The 25198-nt window shown below is 45.6% G+C and overlaps 1 protein-coding gene across 4 annotated transcripts in view; it reads right to left on the bottom strand.

Annotated features, from left to right (window-relative positions):
* Window positions 1-19636, bottom strand: part of TBL1XR1 (TBL1X/Y related 1) — an 84002-nt gene extending 64366 nt beyond the window's left edge. Inside the window, exons 1-2 of one of the 4 annotated variants that reach the window (XM_072344077.1) lie at window positions 19521-19636; window positions 18797-18912 (exon numbers count right to left, since the gene is read on the bottom strand). The gene's annotated coding sequence lies outside the window, so the exon portion shown is untranslated. Of the gene's footprint in view, window positions 1-18397; window positions 18465-18796; window positions 19060-19520 lie in introns of those variants that run through there. The other 3 variants (XM_072344078.1, XM_072344080.1, XM_072344079.1) reach the window with 3 other exon arrangements.
* Between the last annotated feature and the right edge of the window lie 5562 nt (window positions 19637-25198).

The following is a 25198-nucleotide window of genomic DNA, read 5'->3' as shown; positions in this document are numbered from 1 at the left end:
GGTTCTCCTGCTCTAAAGATTTTCCTGTTCCTTGCAGAGATGTCTCACTGCTTCTCGCAGAGCCACAGATATTTCCAAGCTACTAGCCACAGTCAATCACTTATTTTTCACCCTCCAACAGAAACAAGATAATCATTAACTACAGCATCAGGGAAAATAAAATCCATGGTGCCTCGCTAAGTTAACACCGCATATCCAATAAAAATAATCACTTCAGAAATCGCAAACCCGATCATACAATTTTATCCTTGATGCCTCCCATAGTTTCTCCTACAACTCTTAGCCATTTTTTCCTGTTTCTCTTAACAAGGCTTGCGTGAGGTGACCTAGTTTATTTGCACTCCTCCCCAACTGTGAAGAAAAATGTGTTAACATAAACCAAATGGTCCCAGTCATTTTGAAAGGAGCTTTTACCGTGCCAACTACTCGTCCTCTACCACCTCCGTCTACTGCCTCGACACCTTCCAGCCATCTTTTCCCCCAGGCCTCAAATCCTGCCTGATGCCCTCCTGCTCTCTTCCAGGGCTGCAGTCACCCCCGCACCTCTGGCTTCCACCTCCAGCCCTTTGTTCCTTCCCACCTGCCGGAACCAGAGCAGCAGGGACAGGCACATCACCCAGCCCCCGCTAAACTGCAGGCTGAAAGCTTCAAATTCTGACCCAGAGGAGGTAAGTGTCCGTGCCATCCTTGGCGTATGGTATTACTCAGGTTACTATTTTCATCTTTGCTAAAGCAGAATGTCTGGTAAGCTAATAGCCCCAGAATTGTGTAATACAGCAAACAGAACAAGGAAAAAGAGGCAAGAAATCACAGCAAGGAAAGGAACTTAAAAAAATTTGTACTGCTCTAGCTTTCTTCTGCTGTTAAGGGAAAAAAAAACAAAACAAAAAAACATAATAATAATTAAACAACCTTGCAATAAACTGCCTGGAGTGAGCTGCATTCAAGTTTCCTCTGGTTTAATGACTACATCTTTCCTCACTGCAGAGGCATACCTAAAATTGCTATGAGCCACGCACGAGCAAACAAGCGTTTTGGTTGTTATGAGGGAGAATATTCAGTGAACACGTACCCAGTAGGTGCAAAAGGACAGACTGAGAACTGTAATCAGAGGGATCCAAAGATCCCACACAGAGGTGTAAAAGTCCACCATTTGCACAAAGCAACTTCCATTTCTTCGGTTACCTGAACTGAGTGCTCCTGTTAGAAATTCACTCCCAGAAAACATCTGAAAGTTTGTTTGTTCCTGCACCCACTCGGAGGACTCCAGCTGAACCAAGCCAATGGCTCCCTGGCAGAGCACCACAAGGCCACCATATAAGACAAAGCAAGGAGCTGGGAAGAAATTAAGGAGTTGCATTAACTTGGTATAAAGCAGTGGAAGAGACGTGGTTGTGATGCAGCACACCTCATGTTTCATCACACACAGCCTCTCCTCCCAAAGGCTGCAACTCGGTCATGTTATGTCCTTGCCCAGAGGACCCCTCCAGTCTTACTGTGATTTTCCATCTGGCCATGTATCACGGGCAGTTACTGCAGACAGCGCCAACTGTAGCACGCAGATTTTGGGTTCTTCAGTATCTGCTCTCTGAAACTGCACAGCTGTTTACACTTGTTACCCAGAGTAACTACAAAAATAGCAAAATATCCTATTGCCACTCAAAGCTTATCATTTCCAGGAACAAACAGCTCCAAAAAATGCTGCAGGAAATCATCACTGATGAAGAACAGGTTCTGCCTAACATCCAGCTTTGTAATGCTGCATAAGACAGACCAGAACCAGAAGTTATGAGCACGTACGGCCCATTCAGTGCCCTCCTCACAAACACAGTGCTTCATGGCTTCGATCAGTATTGAATTCATCTGTTCTTACCAACTGAGAAATTTTAGTCTGAATTTTGCACAAATGACCACGACCATCCAGCACAGCCTCCTGAGATCTCACCTTCACTAACACTATGGAAAACGCATTTCCTAAATGAAGTAAAAAACAGAAGAAAGCTCCAATGAAGGGGGAGCTCCAGGTGCCTTGGCAGGTAACCAGGACTACCCAGGTTTCATTGCAGGCTGGGTCTGCACTGGGTTGCACACAACTTGTTCCTCACATTTTAGGTGAATGCTACCAAAAGCGACGTGCCTCAGCTCAGCATGACTCTCACCACACATCTGGTAAAGGATCACAACTGTGACATGCCTCGGCCTGAAACCAGACACAAATGAAAAATACGCTGTGATAAATATGTGTATCAATCACAAGGCTCTAGAAATTCTCTCCCACAAACGCATACACTTATTTAATTTCAAACAAATTGAAGCACGGTACTGCAGCCATCAATACTACCACTTAATTGGCTAGAGGCTGCTGCTGAATAATGCAACACATTATTCCCTAATGAGGTTCCATTTCTTGCCTCAAAATTTGACTATTTCATCCAGCTCAGTAAGTACGGGGACACCTAAAAAGCCTCCAAAATATCGTACTCCAAACAAAGACACCACCGCAAGAACAACTTTGTCTCAAAGACTAGCTAAGACCAATAAACAGGCAACCAACTGTACAAACTAGCTCTCAGATGTGGATGATCAGTCCTTAAAAATCTACTAGTCTACAACTAGTAGTGAAACTACTGTATGTACTGTATACATTACACACATTACACAAGGTAATCCAGAAATTAATGTGGTGAACCAGCTTAAACAAGTCCATCCCAGCTCTTCAGAATCTTCCATTAAACCAGCAAATGTTCTTCTCAAGTAAGCCCATCCCTTCCTATCCCAAAACCACAGTGTATGTGACTTCGCCCTTGGACCATCCAAGGCCTTGACCATCCTCAACCACAAATCCTGAATCTGATTAATAACATCCAGACCCACTGCAGTCCAAAAGCAGACAAAGTAATTTCCTTCAATTGCGGTGTAGTGATAAGACACAGAAGACACTCAAATACAGCCTGGTATGACAGTAAAGCACTTCACATATCTTCCAGCAGGAACTCCTTAGGATCCACCTTCGCAGTCTTTCTTTAGTAACTTCTCACACCACAGCCTTTCCCAACGCCAATCCAACTCTTCCTGTGAGTTTTTACCTTCAGTGATACCCAGCCTCTCCCTGCTTAAAACCTACGTCAACTTGTATTTCTGTCAATTCCAGCCTGACCTGTTCACAAAACACAAGAAACTGCCTCTTATCAGATCTGTCCACAGGCCACCCCTACCATTACACGACTTTCTCCCAGTAAAGGCTGGGATCAAAGTAAACCATGCTAACAAATGAACTTATTCGACTCAAAGGAAGTCAGTTCAAGATGGGACCTCTCAAGCTATGAAGTACATCTCATCACCACGAGTGATAAATGAAAGTAGAAGTCCCTTCTCCTCTGCAAGCCACATTTTCATAAGTGACGTCTGATTTTAAAAGATAAATTATTCTGAGCCACAGACAGACCTACACTGCAATACATGTAGGGTGACTAAGATCAGCTGGGGACAAGACATCAGCCCTCAGCAGACATGGCAATACGAGGAAACTGGGCCTACAGACACTTGAGGAGGCAGAGCCCTGGCCACAGTCACAGCCGTGGGCTGGGAACTCACCCCAGCAGGCTGATGGCATCCTGCCCTGCTAACTGCAGCACATCCCCGCTTCCACAGTATTTAAATCATTGTTTGCATATCATTTGTTTCAATTATTTTGCATGCCTATCATAACAGCTGAGACATTTTATAAAACATATAATAAATATATCACAAAAATGCAATTTCACAGGAAATCTTGCTGTGAATTAGTTACATCAATATAATGAACCACAAAATAAAATTTGGCCCATAAATACTGAAGTCCATCAGCCTTTCCATGCCATCCCATCTCAGTAATTGCACCAGGCCAACAAATACCAGAACTCCAAGTAAATGGAACCAAACTGTTTCATTCATACACACATAAGTAAATAAATAAATAAATCAGAATCTGTATTCCCAGAGCATCAAAACAGATATTCCAACCACAGAAAGTCAAATGAGTTTTCTGATGGCTCTGGACAGCATTCAAAACATTGCAGTTTTTCCACCTCAGTATACACAGAGCAGATATGCCTTAAGAAAAAGGGAAATATACACACACAATATATATAATATATATAATTAAGCTAGAATGTTAAAAAGTTCTTCCCTGCCCCTCTTGCTTAAGCTCCCCAGCACAGAAGTTTACTGTAACACAGTAGGGACAACAGTCCCTTTAAAAAATAATAAAATAAATCCTATCTATTCTAGGGTCAGAATGTAGAAAAGGATGGATGTGCCACAAGAACCTGGTTTTGGTATCAGACCTGGATAGAGCTGAAAGAGTTGGGAATGGGCTGGAGGAGTTGGCTGTTCTACTGGCAGTGAATGAAGAATGCCTTTTTATTGAGAAAGTTCGACGTTAGCAAGAAGCTACAGGTGTTGAGCAAACATTATCGCTGTAGTAATCGATAATAACGTGCTCAAGCAGCAAGGAGGAGTTTGAAGTGAAAACTGTGCAGCATTATTTTATGGGTTTGGTGTTGTTTGGCTTTGGAGAACTTTACTGAGATGGATTTACTGTTTCAAAAAATAACAGTAAAAAAAAAAAAAGACACTGTATCATAAGCAATAACTGTCTTCCAAGAACAAATTCTGCAGAGGTGAAAGAAATTGAAGGCAGAAAAGCCTTTTATAATTTGGATTACCCCTCCAACTGGCCCAATGGTACAGCAAGTTCTGCATTCCAGACAGCATTTATTCTGCAGACACAGCTCTCACTACTGCCAATCCAATACACGTTCACCGCTCCTACATTCACTTAAAGAAAAGGAAAAGCATAATTAGTTGCTTGATGCAAGGATTTCAGCAGTTGTGTTTACTCTGTCATGCCCTTAAAACAAGCGTAAGAAGATAAAAGCCTAATTTATTGAGCAATATTATGCAATTGCCTTCTTGTGAAAATATATTCAGGCAGCTCTCCCATCGTTTGATTTCTACTGCTCATTTCATTTGTCTTGCTTCCACCCATCGCTCCACTACTTTCCTTCCTAACTCTGGGATTTATTAACTTGACTAAAAGCAATTTCAGTATTTCTACTAAAGCAATACTCAGCATATGTCTAGCATCTATATTTACACAACTCTAGAACTGGAAATAAACATGATTTTTGTATTGACAGAATACATTCTTTTTAATGAGACATCATTCCTCATATCATTTTACCAGGAATTACTTTGGCTGTAACCAAGTCCATTTCCTCAATGGAAACTTCTCATTACATATGAAGGAACACCTCAATGTCCGTGGGTTGGCCTTCCCCTCCTCACACCTGCGGGCAGCAGGGCTACTCAAACATACAGAGAAAGGCGTCCAAGTGAAGTGAGATGCCATGGAGGAAACTAGGTGCAGAGGCTCCGGAGTTTGCTTCCACACACACACATAAGGACCCAACCATGGTGACTTAGCCAGCATTGCACCAAAACCATTTGTCCAAACTGAGCGTGTGCCTCCTAGATGACGTCAGATGGCTGGGCAGACAGCCAGCTTCCTATGGAAGTGATTTCAATTTAACTATGTTTATCATTTGATTAGTTACGTAAGAAGCCAGCAGCTCGCACAGGTACCCTCACATTTTTGAATCGAAGAAAATAAAATAGATTTATTTTTAAACACGAAGAAAGGGACTGAGGTAAACATATTCAGATTTCATGCCTTTCTCTAAATGAATTCAAGAAAGAAGCAGATGTTAGCCAGGATGAATTTCATCACTGCTCAGCTGGGACTCAGCAGCCTATGATGCAAAACTGAACATTCCCTCATCTGCAACTTCACAATTATTCCATACCCGTAATTATAGCCTAAACAGAAAGCCTTGCCCTTCTACTCATGCTTCCTTATAGGTTCGCACGACCTCAAGTCTTCTGTAAGCATTCATAATTTTTTTCCCACTTTATTTCAAAGCATTTCTCTTTGGTGATGTACAAAAAAACTCCACCCAACCAAAAAGCCAGACCGATGTGAACAGCTACAGGTCACTGAAACAAGCTTTACTCATCCCAGCCAGGACACTATCAGCACCCCGTGCATGCTTCCATCTCTCTATGTACGCTTCCATCTCTCTATGTGTTCACCTACAGAACTCAGCACTCACACCAGAGACCTGGGATGAAAGAAGAAAGGTAAACTAAAAAGAGAAAAGTGGATCATTTTTGTCCTCAGCACACAGCATATTTGCAGCAGTGTGAATCACGTATCGCTGTGAAGCACATTGTGCACAAAGTGCTCAACAACATTCCACACATTAAGAGAAACTGAATTGAATGTGTCCATCCAGACAAGGACACTCTGCAGGATCCACCTTTTACAACATGTACCCATAAACAGGTCCTTAAAAGATTCTGCATTATCTCCATACGCAAATACTGTGCTTTTAAAGTTATTCCTGGCCAAGGATGACATTATAAAAACCAGGCCATGCACACGGACTAGAAATCCCTGCATGCCTTACAACACAGAACAGTAACACAAAGGATACTTCATATGAAGCACAGAACAGCCAGCATTTACTAAGTTGTATGACTTGTTTTTAATTTATTCACCCACTTTTGCTTTTGACTTGGCATATTTTGCGACCACAGTGAAGCAACAAAAACTATGTAAATAGATGCAAGTTGTAACCATGCAGACATGCTCCTAGAACTAGGTCCAATGTTGCATGCACAGATCTAACTCTGCTTTCTGCATGTATACATTACGCAATGCCATGTAACAAACACATAAGTAAGAAATCACACACTGTATTGCAAACTAAATACAATACTCCTCATTCATCCAGGAGAATGCAGACTGCGCCATGTTCTCCCTCTGATTCTCCTTTTTATTCCCCATTTCATTTTCATAATGGTACAGCAGTTATTTTGCAGACTTCTTATACCATCTCCTCTCCAAGGTATGTAAATAATTTAGTCAACAGTAATGCATTATGCAATTTATTTTCAGCCAACAGCACAGCCCTCGTTAGGTGCAATTCATGGGAAGAAGCAGTTAATTATGGTAATTCATCTGCAGACCTAGGTGAGCAATTTCACTGTTATTCTGCTATCCTACTTAATATGCATATGTTGTATAAGAGCAGTTAAATGGCAACTTTCAGAAATGACATCCCAAGCCCAGATTCTGTAACGAGCTCTGAACCCAGCTCTGACACAGAGCTACAGTAAACACTGCTTCTGGGAGGAGAAGGAGTTGATTTACACAAACCAGCCTGCAAGACGAGGGCTTAAGGCAGACTGCTGAATAGTCCCCTACAAGATCCTGGAAATAATTCTATGCTATTGCACTGCACTATTTGCAGAATGGTATGTGATCATGTAATTAGAGATCATATAGTACACTCACACAAAGAACACTTTAGGGCTCGCTGTGGAGGGTGGGGGGAAGGCTCTTCTTAGAAGAAAATTACACTATCTGGCAATTCAGAGCTGATCTCAACAACTCAGCAATGCTACCAGAGAGCTTTTCCCTCACCAACTTCAGAGGAATACGTTTGTGGGTCTGATTTCTGCCGGAGGAATAAAGAGTTCCAAACAAAACCAGCTGAGATTTCTAGTCATTACTATACCAGAAATCTAAATAAAGTATTGTTGGAAAATAATCCAAAGTGTGCATCGATATAAAAAAATAACTCCTAAACCACAGCTTGATGATTACAGTGACTGGGAGCAGAGATGGCATCTGGTTCCCAACCAACGCTGTCAGAAGTGCTTTGGAAAGGTACGATGGTTTTTCATGCTGTTCGGCAGCTGTGGCAGGTAGAGAACCAGGAAGGAAGGCCTCAACCTGCAGCACTCAGCTCCTCAGCCCTACCTGCAGTGTGGAGAGGGGACCGCTCCACCCTGGGGCTCCTCCTCACCGCACCTCTGCCTCAGTCCTTGGCAGCTGGGCTGCTGACTTCAAAGCCCTGCTGCTAGATGCTGCAGCTTGTCCAGCACTGAAGAGCACACACACACCCAATGGCAGCCTCCTGCCAAAGTCCAGCTGTCCTTAAATAAAACTCCCAGGAGCTCCACTTGCTTTGGTCAACAGGCACGTGACTGAGCCAAGTGTGTGTGCACAGCACTGGTGTTCAGACATAAGCCAAGCCTAGAAAGCTGCAACCCAACCCCCAAGAATAAAGCCTTGAAGTCATTAACAGGTTTAGATGGCTGCTGCTTTCCTCCTGGAAGGCAGAGGAACTTCAATGTGAGCACAGTGTGCTGGAGGTCCCCACAGAGCACTGCTCCATGCCACGCACACACACAGCTGCAGGTACAGCATCAGTGCTCCCCAGCTTCCCTCGGAGCAGCTCCTTGTGCTAGAATGGTGCTCTGCTGGAATTCAGAGCTAAAATAAAAAGCGGTGTTTAAAGAGTGCAGAACTGCGTAAGCCAAATAAACACCACACTGCAAATACTTCAGCCTTCCAAGCAAAGGCCACTTTACTTAAAACTTCAACGATTTTAAGGACACAACAAAGCACTTCAGACATGGAGACAAATGTTTGGTTATAGGAAAACTAAAAAAACGCTACCCACTGTTGTCATCGTTTTAAACAGTTTGCTTTTCATTCCCCAAAACACATGTGGCACTCCAATTACAACTTCACAAATGGACCTATCGCTGGCTATTTGAAACAAAAAACATCTGAAACATTACATGTAAATCTTTCCACTCAAACCAAGACTGGAAAACTGTCAGCCCCCAACACGAGCTCCATGGAGCCTTAATGTATCTGCAAATGGCTTACTTGCTAAACATGACAAGCTAATTCGGAAATAAAGGGAAACCCTTTCCCTCACCACACACTAATATTTTTCTTTCCTGGAGGTTGGATCACTTCCAGAGAACCTGAATCGACTTAAATAGAGTGATAATATATGTCTTACAAAGGACACGTCGACTGCCTCAGAACACCAGAAAATGGTTCACCAAGGAAAGGAGTTCACTCAGCTCTTGCAAAGATACCCAAGGATCACACTTAAAAGCATTTATTTTTCTTTAATTTTTATCAATTAGGACCAAGGCAACTGTTCTATCTGCTACAAATGGATTACACTAAACAGGAATACGACACTTTCATTCTGGAGTCATTCCAAAAGACATGAGCACACTGTAAATACATTCTTTTAACTTCAAGCCACACTACCCAGCAAGTATAAATGCTTTTTCGCAATGTTTAAGGGATTTATTTCAGTGCTAGCAAGATTTTCCTTTGTAAATTAACCAAAAGATACTTCTCAGTGTGGAGTATGGTGAAAGTAAGAAAGAAGCCATGATACAGAAGTACGTTTTACAATAGCAAAAGGCGCTTGTAGACAACTTTCTGTACTATTCCCAAATGAGATTTCCCAAATTCAGTTAAAAGAGCAGGCCAACTGGAACTGTAACCGTGTGACGAAGGCCACATCACTACTTATGCCCATTCTACATACACACAAATGCAAGCAGCAAGGCGTTTTGAGGAGCACTACGTACAGGAAGGCCATGAAGAGCACACACCGGTGTCTGTGAACACTTCATACAACATCCCATTGCCCCCTCACTAAGGACACGAACATGCCTAACTTCATGAACCACGCAGCCTGATGTAACACAGCTCTGCACCACACACGGGCTACCAAAGCCTATTGCAGTGTATAACAGGAGGTAACTCCTTCATGCAGTCACTGCGATGGGACTGTATGGGCAAACTGCAGCAGAGCTCAAAAGAGGCCTGAAAACTTTACAGAGTGACCCACAGTAAACATTCCACTATCACACAGCACCCGCATTAGTGCACCAAAAGCTTGCCATTCGTTCTGTATTGGAATTGGAGTAGTATTTCACAGACTGTCTGTAAGCCACCACAACTGGAGGAGCCTTCTATTGCTGCGGTAGGCAGACACAGCTGATGCTGTCACAAGCAGGCAAGGCCACAGCCACCAGCACCACCCTCAGTGCTACTAAGTGTTTATGTGTCTCAGTAACACCTACCTGGAATACTGTTCTGGTAAATGCTGTTTGCACCAAATACACTGCAAAGACCAGTTTCGGAAGAGGAAAGATTATCTCAAGCAAGGCCACAAACTAACAACAAGAAAAAACAAACAAAGATATTTTAAGTATAAAAACACTGGACAACAACTACACTGGCATTATTAGGATGTGCTACAAACAACAAAGAAACTATTGTAGACAGACTAATCTTTCTGGTCATCCCTAGGCAATTTCAACGGGATTCTCCCCCAGATACCACTGGTTGATTACATCCACAGCTATGTTTGCTCCTGCAGCAAGTCCCTATTGTATATCTTCTAGTTAGACTACATACATCCTAATTATAGGAATTCACCAGCAGTAAAAGCAACTCAGAGACGATCCACAACCTGCTGGCTTCAGTAGAGATGAGGCTCACTATGACCAAGAGTTAAGGGACATGGATATGGAAGACTTTCAAGAGGAAATCTGTTACTGACACACTCAAAAGCACACCTTGCATTCTTTCAGCCCAAGCACATATGTGCCAGAGGGACGGTATGAGTGCATCACCCATAGGCTGCACGGGGCAACAAGCACAACAAAGTTTATGACCCATTAACCTCTTATTTTATGATCTGCAAAAAAAAAAAGTTAATGAATAAAAAAAGCACTTGAATATCAAGCAACAGAGCATTACACATATAATGCTGTTTTTGGATTAACTTAAAACATGAATTCTCCAAAGACAAGCATTCAGCTCTGAAGTCACAATTCTGCAAACTCATCTGTGCAGCGCAGGACAAAGGCGGCTGTCCGCACGTATCAGCTTGCAGTATCAAAGCTATATTTGTTCACCTCGAACAATGGGGCATGTGACTTGTCAGCACTACCCACAATAAACACAATAAGATAAGGCCGTGACTGATTTCATCACGACTTTGTTTTTGTTCATTTCAAGTCACAATGCCAGTAAAATTCATGGCATGAAATCCTTTCTTTCACAAAGCTCACCTCGCAGCGCACTCAGCTTTCCATTCAAACTTCTTCAGCTTCTTGTGCTCTCGCTAAACACCCATGCCAACCTCCTCTAAAGCCTCCCTTTGACTTGAGCAAGCCTTGGATCGATGCTTTACGTGGGAAGCCAGGATTATTTTTATCAATTAAAGGCCCTGCCAAACCCTGTCGGCCTCATCTCCTCTGCCAGCAGCAGTCAGAGCTCCTCGTGGCACCACCGCACCATGGGCTGCACAGGAAGGGCTGCTCCTCTGTACATGCTCAGCTGAAGGTGGGAGAAAAGGGCAGAAAGAGCAAAGCGGGAGAAACAAAACGCTCACGAGGGAAAGGCACAAGTCTGGAGCAAAGCAGTGACTGAGGAACGGGGAGAAGGTGAAAGAATAGTCCAAAACCACAGGAGCAGAGAAAGAAAAGAAGGAAATCAAAACAAAAACGGGGAGATTAGAAAAACAAATAAAGACTTAGGAAGGGATTACAATGAAAGGACGCAAAGTGCAGTGCCTGAGACAGAACCCCGTGTGTGGCTGCAAAATCTGCAACAGCAAACAGGGAAGTGGAACCAGGCAGAGCAGAGGGCAGGAGCCTGCGGGAAGGGGTGCATCTTCATGAGTGGAGAGCAGCACAGCCCTACGCCACTCGTGTTAATTAGCAGGGCCTCACAGGCTTCCTTTAATGATACACGACAGCAGTAGCCCCAACAGTGCTCTCCTATTCTTCTGAGCTAACAAATAAAACCAGACAGCCATGGGCACACGGATGTACATTACAGTTCCAAACTTTCACCATTTATAGTAATATAATGCAAATGAAATCTGATTAATTTGATCACTGAAAACGTGCTTTTGAAAACATAGCATTTCTTTCCTTTCACTTGGAAAGCTCCATCCCAGGAGCAGTTACACACAAGGAAAGCAGGGAGCACGTGAACAGATGCACACACCAACAAGGTTCTGCGTATTTAACACACTGAGGAGCAGCAGAAAGCTGTATTTATCAAGGTCCAATGTACACAAAGCTCTGATGCTGGCTGGTAGTTTAGAACAGAAAGCAACAGTCTGAGTGATGGAAGCACTCCTGGGTAAAGGCTGACACATCCCATACCTGCCGAGCCTCTCATAGCAAGTCACCAACAGCACTGAAGAATTAGCTGGAACACCCCATGGGCTATTTCAAAACTCCTTTGAGCCATCCCTCAATTTAAAACTCTCATTAGTGTTTCCACCCATGCAAACAGGATGGTTACAAGGGCAGCTGTGCCCCCCAGTACACCCAGCCCAGCTCCCCCCCGAGCAGAACACCGTGGTTGGCCCAACATGGTGATAAGGTGATGGGAACCCCCGGCCCAGCACCTGCAGAAAGCAGAGGGCTCATTTCTAGGAGATAAGCAACACTCATCTGTTCTGCCAGAAAACAACACACCTGGGTGCCCAGGCACCCAACAAACAGCCACGGAGGGATCTGACAAAACACTCCTGCAACTCTGTTCCTAATGCATTTTGTACTGTACGTACTGTAAGGAAGAATCTTATAGAGGTCCTTGATGAAATAGAAACAAATAACCCATATCGAAATAACCTTGCATGTGCAGACAGCAGAGGAACCGACTACCACAGCCTTTGCCAACAGTACAATAAACACATTGATATTTCTAATGTAATCAAAGGCCATTCAGAACTTGCCGTGGAAGATGGTAACAGACATACAAGGCATTTTTCTTACAACTCAACCACTTGAGACAAGTATTTACTATAATGATGAAAGCTGTTAAAAAAAAGTTGGTTTACATTAATCAGCTACATTTAGATATCCGTTCCTGCTATCAGATTGAGCTTACCAGAACTGCTTAGTAGGCTGTTTCACTCTGGCTTTCTTTTCTAATTGTAATTTAACATACGGAGGTTTTGTATTGCTACATTTTCTCATCTCACACAGGGCTGGAAATTTACAGCCTAACCAAGATACACCAGATTGAAGTAATTCAGTTGTGCGTTTGAAACATGGTAAAAAATCAGGTTCCACATCTGCAGCAGAAAACACTCGCATTATAAAGGGAGCACAGGCCCTGCTCCCAGACGCCTCCAGTCTGCTGCATCAGCCCTGGGAAGCAGTTTACCTGTTGCTACACAACGTGTGTTTGTAGCGCGATTCATTTCATGTCAACATTAATAGATGGTTTGACAACACTGTTCTTCATTTTCCTCCATCCGCATCTGTGCTAACTTTGCTTTGAAAGTACGTTACAAAGCGTTAAACCTGAACAAACACAACTCCAGAGTAAATATGCTACAGATGCCCAAATAGTCGCCGTGGCAAAATTCCACATTTTCACAGCACACTTCCTAATTAAAATCTATCGCTGATAGTTTGTGTTTTAGGAACGCGTGTTTGTGTTAACATCCAAGCAAAAAATCCTGCGCTGGAGAAGAATGTTGACATCCATACAAAAATTAGCTGCGATTCCTCACTTAACAGCCATGTTCCCTTTGCAGCACATGGCAGTGAAGGACACGCTGCCAAACCGAAAGCACCAACACTTCCTTTAACCTAGCACAGGACAAATAAATGCACTCCAACAGCTTCTATATCTTGCATGCCCTACTTTTTTGACCCAGATCTCTTGTTATTTCCCCCATAGGTCTACGCAATAGCAAAACTATTTTTTCCTACAAATTTAGACTTAATCTAAAAGAGGTAAAGTTGTCATCGTTTCTGTGAGCTCAGCAGACCCACAAAGGGGGGAGGGGGCCAGCAAACAGACTCAGTGTAGATAGAATCAACCGGTATTTTAACGTAACATTTTCAGCTGCACTTAACGCTGCCAACCACTGAAACTAACAGCAACAATTCTCATCTGTCCCAACACGACTGCAGGTTAGACCATTCCCAATGATAAATGAAAGAATATTTAATATTTTTATTATTATTCTTCAAGGCAAAAACGTATTTTCAGAAGCCACGCTGACACTCAAGCACCTATCAGTCTGTCCCAAAACACCCACAGCTCACTGCACTTCCCCTGGGCCAACCTAGAAGACTTCTAGGAATCCAAGTGCCCCGTCCTTGCCCGGTACTCACAGGGAACCACCAGGGGACAGGAATCCACCCCACGTGTTCCTGACGTCAGAGTTTCCAGCTCTGAGCTTGGTGAGAGGTCATCCATGGGCCTGAACTTTTAACACCGTTAATGTCAAAGGGATGCAACTTCAGGGACAGCTTATATATCTACGGCTCCAAACCTTGACAGTTTCGGCGGTTCAGGCACCACGTTTTTACTTACACACATAGTAAATATCTGACCTGTAACTCATAACCTTGGGAAAATGCTCCATGACTCTCCTGAATGCTTCTACAACAAAACATGGCACACAGTCCCAACTCACACAACCTGTAGTAGGTCACCAGCTGGTTCCATGGCAAACATGTGGAAGGGAACAAAGGCAGGGAAGCGACTCAGTCCTCCTCCCAGCCCACCAATGAGTTAAAGGAGTCCCAACACGAGCTGCAGACAGCTGCCTGCTGCCCAGCCAGGGACTGCACCGCTCCAATGACCAGAGCAGTGCCTCCACACCTCCAGACAGCCCAAATAACTCTGTGTATGGCTCTGCACAGAGCATGGGATGTGGAGAGTCTGTTACGCATGTCTACGCTGAAAAGAGACGGAGATGTATCTCCAAGAACGTAAAAAGGGGAAAAATGGTTTTTCTTCAGATGAATCTGAATTTTTTAATGCCAGATGATATGAACAAACATGACTGCTTCTATGCAACATGGAGTCTCAAGAATTACAGCAAGAAACAGAAGGCAGAGCACACAACACAGCCTTAACTAATACAACTCCCAGAAACAGAAACTACACCCTGTTGGGATTTTGCAAAAGCCAGCAAGCCATGCATGAGACTTGATGTTTCGAGATGCTGAGCACACGCGGTGACTGCCAACTCGAAACGCAACTGTGGGGACTCAGCATCTCTGAACACACAAGCATGTCAGAGCCCTGCTTCACAGATGTGGAAGGGCCCCTCACAGGCGCTGAAGCAGGCAGGCACACAGCACTGCTTCTGAAACAAAGTAATGCCAATTCACCAGGCACTTTTATCGCTATTTCTAAGATAAGAACATACCTCAGAAGTCTTTTTAGCAAGCAGTCCCCCAGGGCTCAGCTGCACCGTGCCTTGCTAAGCCGGCTGGACACACAGAGCCAGCAGCTGGACACGTCTTCCCATTCAGCCACACAAGCTCCCAACTGGGATGACCACTTGTTTGTTATCAAGGAAGAAGTTTTTAAGGCAACTTTGTGGTATAAAAAGGAGAGACCAGAGGATGTAATGGAACCAACGTCACACTGGATTCCAACATCAAGGTTTCAGAGGATATGTCAAAATACAGTTCTCCAGGTCTTTCAGAACAGAGGAAGACTCAAGTCCCAGTTCAAACACGGCCATTAGAACTCCATGGCATTTTGTATAAGCCATTTCAGCCTTGTCTTCATGAGAAGAATGGAAAGGGCCTTCCTGTTATGACCCAGGTAGCAGAACCCTAACGAGAACACAGCTTGGAGTGCCCACACAAACCAGCAGTGATTTCCAGACCAGGCTTCCACATTTTATACTCAACCCACCAACTCTCCTGAAATGACAGCCACGCTGCTGCCATCTCACTGCTTCTTACCTCAAATCAGCTAATTCAATTTCACTAAATTAAAAGGGGGGGGGGGGGAAAAAATGGAGCCAATATATTCCCCTACAGTTTCATCTGCAAAAGATAATTCTTATTCCTTATTTCATTGTCATACTTTATCTCAGAGGAAACCAATTATGAGATGAATAAGGCGGTCTCCATCCACTCTGCTTGGTATCACTGGATGAACTTTTTCCTGGTAAAGTCACTCTTCTCATTAAGCTACTTCACAGAAATTAAGACCATCTAATTTCAGACCACAGTGCTTGGAAAGCTGCACATACTGGGGACAGGAATACCCGAATCAACGGCAGGAGCACAGGAACAGTTTCTTCAACACTTGTTAACTTGAAGGTACGATATTAATGCTGCAACGCAACACAAATACACTGAGAAGAGCTGCCAATCATCTTTGCTAACAGGAAGCTATAGATATCTCTTCACCTAACACAAGTATTTAAACATATTAAGAAAATGAGCACTCAGAAAGGCTCTCCTCCTGTTCATCACTTGCAGGAGGCCCTACATGGGTGCGCTGTGTACGCACGCTTTCACTTCTCTCCCAACCCACAACTACTTGCGTGAGCAGATGGTTACAGCTTTAAGCACACACATTATTGAGGACTATGCTACGTGCGCACACATAAACACACAGTAACGGTGGTCACTACACGGGGCATTAATCACAACTCTCAACATAAACACAATGAATGCTGTTAGAACTTGGTGGTACTTCCATACAACACACTTCAGCATTTCCACAGCCTCCCCATCTCGCTCAGCAGCAGAAGTCCCCTCCTCACGGCACCACGACCCCAGATGGCCAAGGGCCATGGAGCTGACCAAGCAGGCATGAACTGGGGCTCCACACGTACTAAGGAAAGGTGCCTCGCTGGCCATGCTTTGGCCTCCCCAGAACACTGAATAGCACTTTGATATAAAAAAAACCAGATCAGCATCAAGAAAGAGGCACACCCCACACCGCCTGTCACTAATGCAAAACACACTCATCTGTGTGCGACTCAACAGACATCTGTGGAGCTCATTCAGCCCAGCTCGGCTGCTGATGTGCATGAAGTTGTGTGTGTTTCTTTACAGGACTTCCTGACTTCTGCACAATTATATCCTTGTAGGATGTGGGTCTTTATTGCCACTACAAAATTTCTAACAGCAAACACATTCTGACTCGAACGTGAAGTCCATGTTAAATTAAATTCCGCATCCAAAATCAAGTTAGGTAAAATAACTCAGTTTGCGTTACATTATTTGGGTCTGTTCTTCCTAACTAAAAAATATTACCTGAAAACAACATTATAAGCAATTTTGACCATATCCCCTAATCCATCCAGAGCCTCTTTAGGTATGGGGTTGTAGCACTTTCTAGCATCAAACTCTCTTATGATAGGGACAGAACTCTGAAGCGCTGTTCCCGGGTACTTAGCACTTCCATGATGCCTTACAACTTCAAAGCTGTGCACAAACATCAATAATTACCACTGAGAGTAGAACTGAAAGTACCTACATTAAAAAATAAATGGAAAAAAAAAAATAAACGTAACTACCTGTTTGAAGGGGAAAAAAGCTTAAGCAAGAGAACCTAACTGTAATTACGACATTCTTTATGCTATCAACACGTGCTATAGCCGTGCACATTCATACCACCAAAAAATGATGAACTTCTGCACAGTGCCAGAAGAAAGGCAACCCCAGCTCCTTCATACGCTTGCATTGCACTTCCATCCCACAGAGGGTGGAGCGAACATTTCCAGGTGCTCTCTAACACCACGTTCCCAAGGCATGGCACCACATCGGCCTTTGTTTTTATGGAGCCAACTCCATGCTTCCCAAAGAACCCAACAACGGTGACAGTACGAGGTCTCAGGTGCCTTTAGAGAGATAATAGAGTGCACTGCTGTTCCACCAGGCCTTAACCAAAGGAAAAGAAATGGCTACAAGAAACCACAGGAAGTTTGCTACTTTGATACACAGTGCAGCCACCCGCATCCTATGGACAACCAACACACCAACAGCACAGCTCCTCTTCGCTCTGGCCAGCAGGAAAAACCTCTCGCTGTCTCCTCCACAGATGCTCACCAAAGTTCAAAGACACACAAAAAGGTTTGTGGGACCAAGCCTTAACAAAACATGTTCTGAAAGAACCGCTCACACAGACACACCCAAAGGAAGGCCCCAAACCAACCTCACGGTGCTGGGCCTTGACGCTGGCTGGCTTGGCACAAGCCAAGGCCCCAAACCACGGTCCCCCTCCCCCTCCAAGCAGGGGTAGCGTCCAGCAGCACAGCAGAGCCCCCGGGGTACAACCAAGGGCTCCGTCCACACTCAGCGCCACGGGACACTCAGCCCAGAGGGCCCCCAGGTCCGCTCGTCCCCGATCGCACCCGGCTGAGCCCACAGGAGCACGTCGCGTGGTCACCCCCACGGATCGCCCCAACGATTCACACCGAACGGCACACGAGGCGGCCGAGCACACCGGGGAGCGCTCACAACTTCCCTCACAAACTTCTCCGCGACCTCCGCGCCCAACTTCCCGCACCGCTCACGTGCGGCACCCACAGACACAAACTTTCCTCCCGGGGCCCCGCAGCCCCGGCCCGGACCGCCACCCCCTCCCCCCCCCATCACCCACCCACTCACCCACCACCCCGGGCCGGACCCTGCAGACCCCCAGGCCGCCCTCCCGGCCCCGTACCTCCGCAGCTCCGCTCGATGCCCCTTTTTAATGTATTTTTTTTTCCCCTCTCTCTCTTCTCCCTTTCCCCTCCCCCTCCGCCAGAAGTAAATATGTACGGAGGGGAACGGGGGGGGGGAGGGGAGCGCTCCTCTTTACACAAATCGAGCTAAAAATAGGCGATCCGACACCCGCCTCGCCATGGCTCCTTTATTTAATTCACCCCCAACGCCTCAACGCTGCGTTTCCCCCCTAAAAACCCCCAAAACGAGGCCCGGTGGGGGAGGGGCGGCCAACAGCGCGGGGAGGGGGGAAGGGACGCGGGGACCACCCCGCACCCCGCAGCCACGCGCACCCCCCACGCCGGCCCCAAAACCCCCCGAATCGGCCCCAAAGCGCTGCCCATCCCCCGGCGCTTACCTGGGCGGCGGCGGCGCTCCCCGTCCCCGGGAGCGGAGGCGCGAGAGGAATCCGCCCGCGTCCGCCTCTCCTCCGCGGTTGTTTTTATACGGCCATAGAGACAGACGGGCACATGTCTGTGTGTGTACACACACCGAGAGGGGATAATCGCTTTATTATTATTATTGTTGTTGTTGTTTTAAGTCCACGGCGAGAGGTTAAAAAATATAAATATATTTTTTTAAAAAATTTTAAAAAAAAAGGGGGGGGGGGGGAATAGGGGGAAAAAAAAAAGAAAAAGCAAAAAAAAAAAACAAAACCACCACACACGGGAGGAGGAGGAAGAAAAAAAAAAAAAAAAAAAAACCACCACCACGCAGCCACCAAACAGCGCTGTGATATTCAATTATATCCCGAGCCAGAGAGCGGGGGAGGGGAGGGTGGGGAAAGAGGGGGGATTAGAGATTAAGTCCCGAGGAAGGAGGAAAAAAAGTAATATCTGTGTGTGTGTGTGCGCGTGTGATTTAGATTGAGGAGGAATTGAGGCAGAATGTGAAAGCTGTTACTAAGGGAAGGAGCCAAACGGCTCGGAGCAGCCAACGGCTCTCAGACACTCCGCGCCGGGAGAGGGTGCCCAGCCGCACGGAAATGGGCGCGGGGGGAGCGGGGCCGCCGGGAGGGACGGGAGAGCGGGAGGGAGCGGCGGAGCGGGGCCGGCCTGCTGCGGCCGCCCGGCACAACAAACCTGCGGCGGGGCGGGGGGCGGCGGCCGGACCCCCTCCTTTCCTCCTCCTCCTTCTGCCTCCCTTCCCCTCCTCCCGCTCGCTCCTCGCGCGCTCCAGGCAGGCGCAGCGCCGCGCGCGAGGGGAGGAGGGCGGCGGGGCGGCCGCGCGGGGCCACGGCGGGAAGGGGAGCCGAGCGGGGCGGGGAGGCCGCCCTCGGGGTCAGCAGCTCGGGCACTGCGGCCGGCCGGGCCTCGGCGTTGCTCTACGAAAGGCCTTAATGGCGCCGTGTGACTGCGGCGCTCACGGCGTGCTTGGCTCCTGTGGCTCCTGTGGCACCGACGCGCAGAGCCAGGCCTAGAGGATCGGCACCTCTCGACGCCCGTTTTCGTTTTGTTTAATAAAAATAATATCCGCAGTAATAACATTTCCTACCTGCGTGCTGTTCATTTTCAGAACACGAAGCTGTTTGTCATTTCTGTTGCGGGTTTGCTTGTTTGTTGTTGTGTTTTGTTTTTTTTGTTGTTGTTGATCAAAACCACATTTGTCACTGGGCAGCCCTTTCCATCACACAATGCTTTTGCAACAGCATTTCATGCTCTTGGGCATTACTCCAGCGCTCATCGGCACTGCAGTGACCGCAAACCACCATGGGCCCCACTGCAGCACCAGGTCCTGTATGAGGCTCCCACCAATGCTGGGCTGAAACAGACCTTCACATCACCGTCCTTCTGCAGAATGCGCTTCCACCAGGCCTGGCACGATAGGATTGTGAACACACAGGCCACAAACGTAGCTTCTTTTTGTTGAATATCTCAAAATTACTGGAGAATCACACTCATCCTAGCTCCGGAGCTAAGGGTGTGTTGCGCTTGCAGCCAAAAGCAGGCAGATTTCACTACCTGAGCTTCAACTCCCAAGCAGATGGGACTCTTCTGCTCCATACAATTGTGATGAAAGCACACGGGGTGGATTTCCAGGTGCAACATAACCTCACAGTGCTCATTGTTTAGGGTCACGTCCATGGGTTTCTTGTTGTTTTAGAAGAGTAATATTGAGATTTTGCAGAAGACGGGTTGGGTTGTTGGTTTTTTTGCATCTCAAAATTGTTTAATTCTGAGAAAACCGTGGGCCTTCAATCTGTTTGCTTAAAGAAGAGTAAATTGCATGAGGAAACTGAGGTGTGCAGAAAGCTGGGCAGCGTGTTTGTAATGGCAAACCGCTCAACCTTTATTTCTGTAATAACTCTGATGGCAAAGCAGACAACTTTCTCTTCTCAGTGCTGGTGCACAGGCTGTAAGGATGCAGCCAGTTTATGAAGTCCAACACCAGAATTTCAGAGGAGGTTGTTGTCATCTGAAGGCAAGACCTGAGTTGTTTGCTGAAGGTTGGGAAATGTAAGTGGCGAGAGACTCACTCGCACCTTCCTGTGTTATCATCTCAGATGTGTCCGTGCTTCTAAAGGAGTTTAACCTCCCGGTACTCGGAAGGACTTACTTCCTAGTTAAGAGCAGATAAGGAGTAACAGTGGGTGGAGGAGGGGGGAATGGGAGCATGCACGTAGCCTGAGGCAGAAGGAGAGAAGATAAGGGACCTGATGTAGAGGGCTGCCCTGAAGGAGGATGTGGCAGGGGCTGCTAAACATCCAGGAGACAGCAATAGGAGATGTGAGCTCAGAAAGGAAGGAGGGAAAACCCCTCAAGTGTGCCTTGTTTGGCCCACAGAAACTGCAAACACTGCCTTCCCATCCATCTGCCGAGCAGCGACAACATGCTGAGCTGAAGTCATCTGGCTGAAGGTTTCTGTGGTCTCCTGTTCACCAAATGTTCAGTCACAACTCCGACGTGCCAGGCTTTCGCTTTCGATTACCGCGCGCTGAGCTGGTGATTACCTGCGTGCATGTTCTGCCCTGCAGGATCTGGGAAGTGCATTCTGGCTGATGTATGCTGCAATAATTTTACCCCTTCCATTTTGTTCCATTTTACCTTAATTTACTGCAGCCCCAGCTCAGTGAACACCTCACGAGCCCGCACAGGGCATTACTTTGTGCTGCTGCTGCTTTCCATGGTCTCACCAGCTCAACTTCTGGGAAGTCTTCTCACAGCCATACTTGTATGGCATATCCTTAAAATAGCTGAAATGACTTGGAACAGTGAGAGCTCGGCCTACTGAGCGCATACAAGCAAATATTTGCAATAACTGGACCGGTGTTTGCACAGCACCAAGCACACCGCCTGGACTCCATAAATAATAATACTTGGCACTCACAGAGGGGTTTCCATTTTCAAAGCACTTTAGTCATAACCCTTGACACCTATATGGCCTTTTACATCTTTACAAGAATTAATTAATCCTCGCAGTGTCCTGTGAGATAGGTATGTGTTGCAGTAATAACAATAACAACAATTAATAATTCATGCATTCTACTCAAAAATCACTTCAGGGATTAAAATGTGTCTGTAATACTACGGGGTTTTTTTTATTAACATTTTGCAGCAAATAATAAAATCCATGGTATTGTGTTAAATCTGTGTAGTGTCTAACCATAAATCTTCTACAGGCTGGGACGAAGCTAAAGGCCGAGTGAGATGCCAAAACATCAGCAGGAATTAGATTACCGAGTTCAGAAAAGCAAGCTCGAGCCCAGTCCACCACGCAGCTTAGGTGCCAGAACGAAACTTCCCATGTATGGCAGTGCATAAATAAATACGAGCAACCCAGGAATGTTCTTCGTTCATTTTTAGCTCTTGTTTATGCAAAGACTCTCCCGGTTACAGCATGCATTGTATTACCCTGTGCTGCACCAACACAGTGATATGCTCTTACTGGGTGAGAAATGACAGTGACTCAGCAGCGCATTGTGCAATGGGGAGACCAGGGACAAGTCTGGCCAATACTGGGGCAAACTTTCCCTCCTAAAAATTACCATACTGCCTTTGATATGCAGGCGAGTGCCAGTTTAACCTGATATTTAAACAAGTGGGGCTGAAATCTTGTTACCTTTAACAGAAGAAATGAGCTGCTTCCACCACACCTGGCTGTGGCTTTGCTGGCATGGGGGGGATGGTGCCTATTGAGGGGAACAGAAGCTCACCACTTTGAGATGCATGGAGCGGCCATTAGCCACATGGTCACGGCAGAGCTGCATTCGTGGCAGAGTTCTGACTCCCATCTCGCATCCTGCAATGGCCGAGCAAATCCAAACTTGTTTCATTTTAACCTCATTACGAAAAAGGGTGCGGTACTGGCAGCTATCACACACCTCTGAAGTTTCAAGCGAGACATACCTGGCTGCAGCTTGAGATCAGAACGGATTATCTCACGGCACCAGGATGTGGTTGCAAAAATTCAGTGTTTTAAGTGTCATCGTGATTCATAAAACAGTCTCCATTACATGGTATAATTACTAAATAAAAGTACAAGCACAAAAGGCGCAAAATCTACTAGATATTTACCTCTATCACTATCACATTGTATTTTAACATTTCCTGGCAGCACAGGAATGCAGCCAATTTGAAGAGGTTCCCTTTTCCTTGCCAATACTTAAGCCCCTGCTTTTCTCTCATTATACCTACGTTGTTCTCCATCTCCACATGAGCAGAGGACTGGGAGCCAGGACTGTTTGCTCTCTAATCAGAGTCCTGAAAGGCTCCTCATGTGGCCTTCAGCAAGCTGTTTATTATCAGTGCATGGGCTTCCATCTATAAAAAGAGAGGACTAACACAGCTACTAATGATGATGATATTGTTAACACATAATTATCTATCTCACAAGAAAATTGGGAGGGTAAATTAGTGTTTATTATAAAGTATTCTAAAGATGGTGATATTATTTATAGGAGGGCTATACTTTATGTACAGAGGACAGCAATTGTGGAAAACTACCTTCTAATTAGGTTTTGCTAATGATAACGCCAAGAATATCAATCGGTACTTTCAGAAGTCCTTGACTTTTCAACTTCTCACGTTATAGACATCAGATGCTTTCTTGTAGATAGCTGTATCCACATATAGAAGACCTTAAGCATTATTTTCTGGTATATTAAACATAAAGTGAACTATGTGGTACGGCCAAAGCATGCCCTGCAGTATGTTATTTGGCAGCTTGCTCCAATGATTAAAGCCACAGCGAAGTCAATAGGATGTAGGTTGTTTTCTTTCCCTTTTCCTCCCCTCCCACCCCACAAGCTGGGATCTCATCCTAGACCTTCACTGCTCTTCACCCACGTGCTTAACACCCAAAGCACACCCTAGCATTTCAGGCTTTGTTTTATACAGCCCCTTAGCTTTGAAATGGTGCTTGCAGGTACTTGTCTCAGAGTGATGCATGGCATCAACACGGGTCCAGCGATAAGGATTACGCTGCCTGAGCCTCCTGAATTTCCCCTTTTTTGTCAAGTATCTACATTTTGTGAAACATTCCTTTCTTTCAGCTTCATTCTTGAGGACCTGTGATAACGTATCATCCTCCTCTGAACCACTCGTAATCTTCACAACCTCTGATGCACACTGACAACATTAACTGTGAGCCGCTGCAGTAGATTAAGCAGCGTTATTTCCACAAAACATTTCCAATACAAGACCAAATTTTATGAGCTATGTGAGCATTCTGTGTAACATTTCTAGCAGGTACATAAAACACTCCAGGGTATATATACAGAAAGACATTTGACCAGTGCCGTGTGTATTAGAAATAGCTCTCCATCTTTCACAGAGCTAGATGTGTGGCAAAACATGACATCAACAGACAGGGGGGGAAAAAGGACAGAAAGAAAACCAAAGCGCATGGTGGAAGAATGAACGGAGAATTATTTCCTCAGCTGAGCCAATATTTCCTCCAACACGGCTTTCTGTGAGTCAGCGCTTTTGTGCCACGGAACTTAAAGCAGCAGAAGTGAGATAACAGTAGGCTTGTTGGAAGTAGAAATTTGCAAGGGGGTACAAAAAGGAAAAAAAGAGAACAAGCTTATAACTAAGAGAGTGGTGATGAGCAGGGCAGCGGTCTGTTGTTAATAAATGACTGTAACAAATAATCCTAAAAAGGTGGTGTATAGCTGAGATTGTAAGACAGGGAAAATCCTAGGGATGTGGGAAGTCCACAGCCTGGAGGTTCGGCAGCTCCCCACCCTCCTTACTGCACTAAGGGCAGAAAGTTCAGCATCACCATTCCTCTCTTCTCCCCTGTGTGCCCTTGTACACAAGCCAGGGTAGTTTCATCCCAGCCCCAGAACCTCCTTTAATTTTGCTTATGTTGCTGAGAAGCCCTGGGCCAGAGCTGGCAGAGAGGAACCTCAGGCGAATTCCTCACTGATTTCACACAGTTTAGGACAAGGCTTAACAAATGTATGTAGAGGAGGAGGGAGAACATTTCTAGAGGCACAGCGAAGCAGGGGATGGGCTGGCAATTATGTAGATTTGTTGGCTGCATCCCAGCCCTTGGTGGTTCTTCAAGGGCTGTGCCTGCTATTTGAGGCCAAAAATTAGTCTAATGCCTGGATGAAAAGCGTCTCCCACCAAACCCATCAGCTTCCCCATTTGCTTACATAACGCACCGCGCAGCCGGATAAAAGAATTCCCACTGGGAGCAGGGATCATGCGCCCGCTTGTCGTTCTGCACCGCCAGGAATAAGCAACAAGCATGCAAAGGGGGGGACCCACATCACAGCCTGTATAAAAATGAAGATCATCATTAAAATGAACAC

Source organism: Excalfactoria chinensis, chromosome 9, assembly GCF_039878825.1.
Source record: "Excalfactoria chinensis isolate bCotChi1 chromosome 9, bCotChi1.hap2, whole genome shotgun sequence".
Lineage (NCBI taxonomy): Eukaryota > Metazoa > Chordata > Aves > Galliformes > Phasianidae > Excalfactoria > Excalfactoria chinensis.
The sequence above is the reverse complement of the archived record's forward strand: the minus strand, read 5'-3'. Positions and strand labels throughout refer to the sequence as shown.